Source organism: Polistes dominula, unplaced genomic scaffold (assembly GCF_049000335.1).
Source record: "Polistes dominula isolate Pdom_NZ unplaced genomic scaffold, Pdom_raw_medaka contig_12, whole genome shotgun sequence".
In the NCBI taxonomy this organism is placed as follows: Eukaryota; Metazoa; Arthropoda; class Insecta; order Hymenoptera; family Vespidae; genus Polistes; species Polistes dominula.
This window is the reverse complement of record NW_028301116.1, coordinates 42429-54214: the sequence shown is the minus strand read 5'-3', so window position 1 is coordinate 54214 and position 11786 is coordinate 42429. Positions and strand designations below refer to the sequence as shown.

Below are 11786 nucleotides of genomic sequence, written 5' to 3'. Positions count from 1 at the left end.
ACACACAATGCTTTATTAAGAAATTAATGAGAGATTTTAATTTTTGTTTTTGTTTAAAGTTTGTTCTAGAATTAAAATAAAAAAAAAGATTTAAAGAGACGCGGATTGAGTAGTCGGAAAACAGTCAGCTGTTAATCAATGAGATTTAAATCAATAAGTTTTCGGTTTCTAAGATGTTAGTTGCTAATCAATAAAACGTTAGTTGTTTATGAATGAATTGAGATATTAAGGGAAAAAAGATCGAAATCAGTTGTTTAGTTATATCAGATGAAAAAACCATTCTTTTCAATATCAGTTGTAAAAAAGTTTTACTCTACATTAAATAAAAAAAATTGTGTTACTCTTTTTTGTGTTTTACTTGTTACCTTTTAAATTACATTTCGTTGATATTTATTCGCTTTATTTTAAAGATCGTTATCATACAAATTCAAGAAGTTTTAAGACGAAGATTTTAGAAGTTCGCCAGCTTCATGCAGCGCTGTTGTCAGTCTGTCATCTTCCAAAACGTGTCCTGTGAAATCAGCTTCTTCGAACATCATCTTAGCTGAGGTTCTTGCCTCTGAGGACATCATCTTAGCTGCGATTCTTGCATCTGAGGAAATCATCTTAGCTGTGATTCTTGCACCTGAGGAAATCATCTTAGCTGTGATTTTTGAATCTGAGGAAATCATCTTAGCTGCGATTCTTGCTTCTGAGGAAATCATCTTGAATATAATATCTGAGTCTGAGAAAATCATCTTTGTTGTGACATGTGAGTCTGATCCATAGAATTTCAACTACTGGTGACTTCTAGACCAGAAAATCATCGTATTCAGGGGTAGTAAACCCGCCAGCTTGTAGGTTGCCTTACGAGTTACCTTGCGGTACACTCCTTAGAAAATCATCGTACCCAAGGTTTGGTAACTCCTGCACCTTGTAAGGTCACACCTGCAAGTTCCCTTGAATACATTCTAGAAGTCTTCTTTACGGAGTATGTTACACAAAATCATCGTGTTCAAGGTTCGGTCTGAGTTCGCACCTTGCTAGGCTAACTACAAGTTCCCTTGCGGTACACTCTTTAGAAAAACATCGTACCAAAGGGTAGTAAACCCGCCAGCTTGTAGGTCATGCCTGCAAGTTCCCTTGAATACATTCAAGAAGTCTTTTTCCTCATTAGGTTTCAGAAATAACTACATTTTTGTTTTAGCCTAACGTCTATCCACTGAGTGAGCAGAAATTTTACCAGATTTCAAACGTACTACATTGGAAATATCTTCTCGATACGATTAAAATGCTAATAATTAAAATTCCTAAAACTGTACTAATAAGGGCTGTTTGGGATTTCTAATGCCCAATCAGAACTCGCGACAGTTGTCGCTCAATGCAGACTCGCCATAACTCATCTCGGCGGTTGAAGAAGCGCCGTGACGCCGGTTTCTCAGGCAACCATCTTCACTTGTTCTCTACATCTCGTTCCAACCGCACGTGTCTTCTCAACTTTGCATACGTCTTCTCAAAAAGTACAAGTTCGGTGGGATTAATATAATCTTCATCGTCCGGATCTTATCTGATTAATATAATCAGGCCGTCTCTAGTCTGCTCATTGTGATATTCTCTGTGTAAAGCTCGGAACGTGGTTCGCTCAACGGCTTCTCATTTTGAATCTCAACCGACACGCGGTGTACACGTACGAATTTTAATAAAAAAACCACTCACAGCAAATGCTCGGCGTTCTTCTCATTTAGCCCACTCAATTCCTCAACAAGCGCAGTAGCGTCATTCAATTTACTCATTAAAATCTTTATTAGAAATTCATTCTTCACATTTGACTAATTAACATTTTTTGGTAGCAGAGCATGGTTATTGAAACAATATCAAGATGAGAGTCAGTCATGTGAAGAACCATGTTGATGAGCAGATGGAGCTAATCTCCACCCTTCCATAAAGAAGGAAATAATTATGATTTCAAAATATTTGCTATCGTTGCGGATTCACAAGCTAGATCATTCATAAAACGTTGCAAGCCAGCAGGCACTTTCTATGCTTGTGAAAGATGTACCAAGGAAGGAGTGTCTGTAGGTGAAAAAAAAAATAAGACTATACCTTGAAATGGATTGCGAACTTCGCACAAAAAATTCTTTTAAAAAAAATGCAACCTGAACATCATACGGGTAATTTAAAGTCTCCTTTAACTAAAATTCCTGGTTTTGATCCTGTCAACGGTGTTGTATTGGATTTAATGCACCTACTATATCTTGGTGTGATGAAGACTTTGATGGAATCTTGGATATTGCGAAAAAGTAAAGCACGTTTGAAAAAATTAGTTGTAAAGTCTCTTTGAATGAAATTTTTGTCATTAACGAGTCACGTCCCTTCTGAATTTCAGCGAAAATTATTTGACATAAATGACCTAGCTAGGTGGAAAGCGACACAATATCGTTATGTTTTAATTTATTGTGGACCGCTTATATTTCAAAATATTTTACCAAAGGATACTTATGACCATTTTCTACTTTTTGTTGTTGCCTGTAGAATTTTACACAGCAAAGATTTGATGATTACTCCTAATGATTATGAAAAAGAATTATTAAAAAAATTCTTGTATTTACTACCGTCATTATACGGTGAAAAATCCCGAACTTTAAACCATCATAATTTAATACATTTACCCGACAACCTATTGAATTTAAAATTACCATTAAGTGATCTATCGGCATTTTGGGGTGAAAATTAATGCAATAATGGCAAAATTGGTGGCAAAATTAGGAAACTTTTTCAATCACCCTATCAACCTCTAACTCAGATTCTAAATAGGTTATCTGAGATAGATAATGACAAAAAAGGGAAAATTAAAAAGCAATCCATTGTTAAAAAGTGTATAATAGATGAAGTTTCAAACATTTTAAATTGTGAAGGGGTGGAATACTTGAGTGTTAGGAGTGTCATTATAAACAGTGTTTATTTGACTTCAATGCGACCTGATAATGTTGTTATGTTAAAATGTAGAGACGTAAATATCGTTGACAAACTGTTGATAAGGAAACTATTTCAAAAATCACCAACAATAGATGATCTTTATATTTTAGGACGTAAAATGATTCGTACCGATACTCTATTTAATTACCCAACTGCTTCAACTGATATAGGTATACTAATCAGAGAAAAATTTTCTGATTCAGCAACAATATTTTCAATCAAATTAATAAAAAATAAGTGTATTTTATCGAATATCTGTGCAATATTTATTGCATAAGTAATTGAACTAATAAACAATTCATCAAATCTATTATAAATAATAATTTGTAAATAACAGCATAAACATGTATTACTTGTAAAATTTTTTGCATTTAGTGTTCTTAAAAATGTGACAGAATAACTGAAAGATTTAGCGCGATTTTTATCGAGCATTCAAAACTCGCATCTGGGATTGAGTGTATATAAAGAAAAGTAGAAGAAATTGACTGTAATTATAAAATTACTTAACAATGATGTTTGTTTATTAAAATTTATCGAAAGTAAAATTCTTTGATTAATGTAAGCATAGAAAACTATCATAAAACAATACTTCAATTTTCGAGAGATAGAAATAGCGTTTTGACGGTGACGGGTGCGTGTGACCAAGAGTGTACTTTCGAGTGATATTTTGTGCAGTGAATAAATAGCAAATCGGTAGAAACATTATAGAAGGCAAGAGGGAGTGGAGAAGATATAGGTGGAGTGTAGGCGAGCAGGGGGTCAGTGCAATAGAAGTGATAGAGAGGGTTTTTTTAGGCGGTCACAATTTAAGAGGTTAGGAAGAAGAGCAGAGAAAAAGTGTTTCGGGTAGAGAAATGGATCCTCACGAGAAAATTCGTGACGACGGCTGCGACGGCAGCCTGCGGCGGCGAGACCGAGTAACTAGATCAGGGAACTCCGAGGAGTGGGAGGAGGCTAGAGATAATGTCCGAACGGTCGAGGACGCCAAAGGGGGGTAGGAGCGGGCCGTTAAAATGACGGGCACCCCGACGGGCCGAGTAGGGCAAGTGGAGGTAGAAGGGGAAGCGACATGCGCAGCAGCGCCCGAAGCGGATACAACGGACGAAATGCTGGAAACTGGATAGAGGAGGAGAAGAGGACGCCCTAGGGGAGCACAAGGGATGAAGAAAAGAAGGATATACTTTACGAGAACCATACCGGACCACTGGAGAGCGCAGTCAGGGAAGAAGGGAGAAATAGGAGAGATGGACGAGGAAGAGCAATTAGAAGAGGGGGAGGATGAGTGCGTAAGGAGAGGAAACGAGGGAAAGAGAGAAAGGCCTGATTGGACTGACGAACTTGTGGAACAACTGGCGGGAAGAATGGAGCAAAAGATGAAAGACTTGGATAAAGGAGCTGCTAGAACTATGGGAAAGCAAGATGGAGAGGATGATGGGAAAGATAGCGGAAGAGTTGGCAAGAAATTAGGGAAGTAAACAGATGAAGATCTGGAATGATGCGGAGAGAAGGGAAAAAGAACATGACGTTAACCCGGTGGAAAAAGTGAAGGAAATGCTGAGAGAAGAACAAAAGAGATGGGAGGTTAGATCCTGAGAGCAGGAAGAGAGAATAGAAAAGCTACAGCGAGACAATGAAAGCATGCGCAGAAAACTGGAGGCGGTGACGAAGGAGAAGACGTATAAGGAAGGGCAAAGAGCAAACGAGAGCAAGAGGCGGAGGGACGAGAACAAAAACGAAATTGAGGCAGGGGACAGTAAGGAGAGAGAGTCTACGGAAGAACTAGAGCACCGCGAGGGAGATCAGGAAGCAGAAGCCGGCTGGACGGTAGTGAGCAGATTAAAGAGAGCAACGGAGCAAGAGACACGGGACAGAATGGGACGACTGGTGAAGAACAAGCAACAACGTCTGGGTTTCAGCGAACGGCAGGAAGATTGGCAGGAAAGGAGAAGAAGGAAGAAGAACATCATAATAAGAGGAGTGAGGAGGTCGGAGCATGGGATGGTATGGGACATTGAAAGAGCGGTGTGGGAAATATCGGTAGTGAGACCCGAAGTCCTGAAATAAAGAGAAACGGGAGAGGGAGTGGTTTTTGAAGAAAAGGAAATGGCTAACAAATTAAGAATAATGAAGGCGGCGAAAAGATGAGGAGGAAGGCAGCGAACGCTAAAAGACGACACCACCAGCAGGGAAGAAGACAGCGGGGTTTCAACGGTGGGACCAGCAATGGAGGGGTCCACTGCACATCGGGTGATACGGGCGATAACGTGGAACGTGGCGGGGATGAGAACGGTGACGGAGACCTGGAAGTCGCTGAGGGATTTCGACATCATAGCAGTACAGAAAACGTGGATGGAAGAGAATAAGGAGGAAAAACAAAGAGATAAGATGGAAATGAAGATATAGTAAATAGCAAAATGGGCACGGATGAGGTGGAGAGAGAACTAAAGAGGATGAGGAGGAGCAAGGCTGCCAGACAGGACGGGCTATCGATAGAATTCTTCCCGGGGATGCCGAGAGAAAGGAGAATAGAACTGGCGAAGATCTTAAACGAGCTGTGGAAGGAAGAGGAAATAGCAAGGGGGTAGGAAATCGGGAGAACATACCCCATTCATAAGGCACAAAACTATCGCGGGATAACGCTGATGGACACAGGATACAGACTGATGACCAGAATATTAAACAACAGGGTGAGGAACCAGCTGGAAGCGAATAAGATAATAGGAGAGGGGCAAGCAGGATTCAGGGCGGGAAGGGGGACTCGAGACCACGTCTTCGTGCTAAACGCGCTCATCAACAACAGATTGAAAGCTAGGGCGGGCAAGCTGTTCACGGCGTTCGTGGATTTCAGAAGTACTTTTTACTCAGTGGACGGAGAGGAGATGCTGAGGAAGCTAGAGAAGACGGGATTACAAGTAAGGGCGCTAGGAATGATCAAGAGGATATACAAGGACACGCAGAATGAGATTAAAGCGAGGGAAGGGGTGACAAAAATGTTTAGCACAACAAGAGGGGTAAGGCAGGGATGCGCCCTGAGCCCTACGTTCTTCAATCTATTCATAGAGGACATGGAGAGTGAATGGAAAAAACGAAAAGAGGGGGGTACGGTAATGAGAGGTGAGAAGATATATGCCTTGAAGTACGCGAACGATGTGGCCCTGGTGGCGGATACTGGTGAGGGTCTGAGAGACATGCTTAGGGAGCTAGAAAAGTACTGCAGGAAGAACAAGTTGGAAATTAACATCGGAAAGACCAAAGTAATGATCTTTAGGAAAGGAGGTAGATTAAAAAAGGAGAAAAGTTGGACAATAAATGGAAAAGAGCTGGAGGTCGTGAAAGAATATAAATACCTTGGTGTGTACTTTTCAACGGGGAACACCTTTGACAAACACACAGGAATGGTGGAGAATAAGCTAAAAAAGGCAGCGAACGGGGCGTGGGGAATAGCGAAGAGAGCAAGAATGGGGAAGCTGACGGATAGGTTAAGGATAATGGAAGCAATAGCGAGAAGTGGGTTACTGTACGGGGTTGAAGTGTGGGAATGGAAAAGAAGAGAGAGGGTTGAGAGAGCGCAGACCAGGTACACGAAGATGGCAATGGGTCTGAGGAGGAATACTCCGGATTACATCTCGGAGATGGAGGCAGGATGCTTGGGGATTGAGATAGAGATGATAAGACGGGCCAGTAACTATGTAGGAAAGATAATGGAGATGGAGGAAGGAAGATGGCCAAAGGAATGTCTGATGGAGAAGGCGAGGTGTCTGGTAAACAACGGTGGAAGCAAATGGGGTAGGGAAATGAAGGCAGCAATGGAGAGGGCAGAAGAGGGTCAGATTGGAGAAGTTATAAGAAGGGGGAATGTGGAAGACTGGAGGATGAAGGCGGGAAGAGCGGTGCAGAAGATGGCGGAGCAAGAGGTCCAGAGGATGTGGAGAAAAATAAACGTCTCAAGTTTTTGCATAGAATACAAGGAAAGGAAAAAGACACCGGGAAGGGAAGGGTATTGGGACGAAGGAACGACGAGAGGAGAAAACAGGGAAATATGGGCAAGAATGAGATGCGGGAGCGTAGGGAGAGAGGCATGGAAGGGCTTCAGGGACACGAGATGCAGAGTATGCAGGAGTGAGGAGAAAACCTTAAGGCACATATGGGTCTGTGAGAAGGCCCTGGGGCGGATGGATGAGCAGACTTTAAGGAACTTTGGGGAATGGGAAGAACAATAAAGAGAGGACCCGGAAGGTGGATGGAAGAAGGCGTTGGAAGAGAAAGTGATAGTGGAGGAGATGTGTGAGGTAGCAAGGTCTTTTGAGAGGGTAGCGAGGGGAGAAGAATAAGATATAAGTAGTTATAAGAAAGTAGGATAAAGAATATGTGACACTGTATGTAGCAAGGAGGCTATGTTGAAACCTACTAGGGTAGACATGGAATAAAGTTTATCAGTACTTCAATTTTCTAGAAAAATTATTAGTGTTCATAAACTTCGAAGAATAGGTTTTTTTTTATTTCCAATAATTAAAGAAAAGTCGATTTGTGACAAACAAAAGAGTTACGCAGTGTTAAGTGTAAGAAGTATGTGTGTGTGTGTCTAATGTCTTCCATCAGTTCTTTGGTGTCGTGTGTTGCTTTTGATTTGTCGACTAGCTACTACAAAATTTATGAGGTAAGTGTATAATTAATAAAGTTAATTATTAATTGATTTATAAGAGTTTTTTTTCATAAAATTTTTATTTAATAATAAAAAAAACTACATATTTAAAAAATTGTAAAAACTATTAGTGCAATTAAAAAAAATTGATTTGCGTTAGCTATTTTTTAAATAATGAAAAAAAAATAAAATTGTTAGGTTTTTGCTAATTTCATTATCATCTTAAATAGTGATTGAGCTAATTAAATAAGTAATATTTATAATTGGTAAGGCTAAAGTGATTTAAATAATATTAATTGTTTGATTTAATATATTTACTTATAGATGGCGAACATTAGTGAAAAAAATATGTATGCAGTAGTTGAGTTCACAGTCGATGATCCAAATGTTAAGAAAGATATTGATCGGATACCAAGCAAGTGGATCACGGAAGTAAGTGATGGATTTTCATGCCAATATCCACCACCCAATGATTATGCTAAGCTGGAAAAATATGCTCGTGAATTACGTGATGCAAAAATAAATTGGCTAACATACACCATCAAAATTCTGGCTTACGCAGGTAAACATTTTTTTTGTTTTATTAATCAGAAACCTTTATTTAATATCAACTATAATAAGTATATTATGAGACTTTTAATTTATGTTAAAATAGATAATTTTAAACATGGACAAAGAGACGCTTAAATCGTGCGTTTACAACTTTGGACGTGAAGAGTACGGACGACGAAAGTAATAATCGTACTAGCGGAGTGAAGCCAAAAATACTAGCTAACGTTGCAATTGCTGAAAATTTATATAGTATAGTACCTTTACAAATGAATCAGAATTAATTCTCTACTTCCCGTAAAGAAAAAGACAGTTCACAAAAGAAGAAACTAAATAATGGTACGGTATTTTTCGTATTCAGATACCAAATCAGATATATAAAAAATTATCAATCAAACGAACTCTGATTTCTTAGATAAAAAAAATAAATATGATTAAATTGGATATAAAAAAAATTGATCAAAACATGATTAATTTTGTTCATGTTTTAAAAAATTGTATTTTAAGTGAAAATTATTTAAATTATCAATTTAATTTTTACTGACTAGTTTTTTGACAGCTGGAAAATTTTCTAATTCTACTGGTATTAAACTACTGATTGGGATATTTTTAAAGATTCACTAAGTAGTATTGATAATGATTATATGAAATTAATTAAATGAATTAGATATTTAAAATTCAAAAAGTTGCAGCTTTTTAAAAAATTCTTATAATTTACGTGTAATACCATGAAAACTTGATAAATTTATTTTACAGATGAATCACAGAATAATACATTGGGGCCAATTGATATAAGTGATGAAGTGTTTGACTTGCGTAAGACTGAATTTTTATCAAAATTATATTGACGATCAAGATTCTCGATACTTTAAAAAGATATAGATTTTAAAGGTACTTTTGCTTTTTCTAGAATCCTTTAAGGACTACTTGGACAAAAAGCTACGTGATTTAGATGATTCAATGAAACGCAATCTATCTAGTGAGAAAAAGAGCTTACAGTACAATTTGAAAAAAAACTTCGATGAGTTGAAAAATACGTTGTCTGCTAATAATCTATCTGGAACTCCTCGGCTTAACGTATCTGATGCAACAACAAAATTAGATATCAAATTGCCCTTTACAGATTTAGAAGATTTGAAGAAATTCGATGTCGACGTAAAAAGCTCAGAAGAGCACAAAAATGAAAAAGCCATACGCGGCCACGCACACGACACAATATAAGACGGCACGAAAACGCTGTCGAATACGACAGCGATTAGGAGCATCACCGCAGGTGTCGTACAAGTATCGATCCTAGGACCTGACCTGTAAACGTCATGTGCGACGGCCTGCTGAGGCTGAAGATGCCACGCAACGCATCACTAGTGTCTTACGCCGACGACGTAGCGGCAGTGATTGTGGAGCGCAGCGCGGACCTGGCCCAGTTGACACTAAACCAGTTCATGAGACGTGTGGATAGATGGATGACGGAGCACGGGCTGACTCTCGCACAGAACAAGACAGAAGCTCTCTTGCTGACCAGACGACGCATACCGACGATCATCTCTATAAGGGTCAGGATTGAGCAGACGGAAACCAGAGGAGAAGCCAAGTATCTAGGGGTAACCCTGGTTACGAAGCTTAACTTCTGGCCCCATATAAAACGTACGGTCGAAAGGGCGGCGGTGAAGATTGCCTCATTTGCTCGCCCAATGGCAAATACACGCGAACCGAAACCATCAACACGGAAATTATGGATGGCAACAGGCCACTCGTTCCTCCTATACGGCGAAGAAGTTTGGGCGGACGCACTCGCCATTAAAAAGTAGAAGAAAACGATGACTTACACTCAGAGACAGAGGGCACTAAGGATAGCGTGTGCCTACAGGACCGTCTCGGCAGAGGCGGTGCTTGTGGTGGCGGGCATGATTCCGATAGACCTCCTAGCCGAGGAACTGAAGCGGATTTACGAACGTGGCGAGCAGACCAAAAGAGCTGACGCGGCAAGGCTCGAAAGAGAGAAGACTCTGTTAAACTGGGAAGCAAGATAGACAATAGAGTGCAGCGGAAAGTGGACAAAAAGACTGATCAAGGACTTGAGACCATGGACCAAAAGAGGATTTAGTGAAGTAAATTTCCACCTAACCCAATTCCTCACCAGTCACGGCTACTTCCGGAGCTACCTGCATAAAATGAAACGAGTACAGACGCCGGACTGCAAGTACTGCGGATATGAGCGAGACGACGTAGAACACACGTTTTTTAAGTGCGACAGATGGACGGTAAAGAGACAGCAACTGAAAGACAGGACAGGACCCATCACGCCCGACAACATAGTCGGACTGATGCTACGAGACGAAGATTTGTGGACACGAATTGCTACATTCGTCAGGACCATCCTCAAGCGGAAAAAAGAAGACGGATGCCTGAAATACGAGCAGTAATAAAAACACAATGACACGAGAAGTTCTGGACTGACAATTAGCACGATACGAAAGATGAACAGATCCTACGGGGGTGAGGTTATACTAACGTAGTGCCACCCCGCGGAGACAGGACAAAGGCGGTTTTTAGTCGGTAGGCCATCGTTAGAGAGTCCGACACACAGGAGAGACGCGTGTCTCCCCTACGGTGCCTAACGCATTTTCCTTTTCTATAAAAAAGAAAAAGAAAAAAAATCATGTGATTCGGAGAATGAGACAAATGCACAGTTTCAAGAGTAAGATAATTGTAGGATTTATTTATTATAATATTATTAATATATATAATAAAGGTCACCGGTATGGTCTCTGGGTTGAATAGCTGATAAAAAGTGCACTTTTCACAATTCAAGCAATAAAAACGGAATGTTAAATGTGATAGTTATAAATAGTCACCAAAATGGTAGGATGTTTATAAAAAGAAATATATAATTCGTCAGAAATTAGGTAAATATAAATAATCCTTTTTTTAAAACTCAGGTATAAAATTTTTTTTGTTAGTATGGTTTTCAATTTCCCGTTTTTATCTACATTCTTGCGCTATATAACAAACATTTTAGGATAGATGAAATAAAGACGTTACGAAAAACATATGGAAAATACTGCTGGACTGAACGAAGGTTCTGGTAAAATGCAATGAAAGATTTAATAAAGAGATTCTCTAGAAATGTTTTTTCAACTCTGTAGCTTACCACACTTCGAGACCCTTATTATTTATAACATACCTCTATCTTATTTTTTGGACCACAAATTTATCTTTCTAAATACTCTCGTCTAAATAAAGATCTGAACAACGAGAAATCTAAAAAATGCATTGAATCGTATCGCTCTCTCAGCTTATTGAACTGTGTACACTACGAGTCTCAAATCTAAGCTCCGTGGTAAGCTCCACCGATTCACGCTGGGCGTTCTACATCTTAAAAATGTTTTTATTTTATTGAAAAATTAGTAAAAGTTTCTTAAATACGCAAATATCACAATTTGTAATATAATTTTCATATATGCATAGGCCAGTACATCTCTTTGGATATTTTTCATATAAAAATCAAATTTTGTAGACATATTTTATCTTTAGGTATCAAATATATTTTATAAAGAAGCAAAATATAAAAATGTGACAGTAATTTACTTGCTTTTGAATGGAATGCGTCAGCTGCTCCTTATTTATTCCACAGTATTCT

General features: G+C 39.1%; 1 long non-coding RNA gene across 1 annotated transcript; it reads left to right on the top strand.

The window, feature by feature from the left end:
* Positions 1-7942: 7942 nt before the first annotated feature.
* On the top strand, positions 7943-11507 carry LOC149031018 (uncharacterized). Its single transcript, XR_016178058.1, has 4 exons — positions 7943-8159; positions 8253-8485; positions 8903-8962; positions 9057-11507. It is a non-coding gene; the product is annotated as an uncharacterized LOC149031018 (long non-coding RNA).
* The last annotated feature ends 279 nt before the right edge of the window (positions 11508-11786 follow it).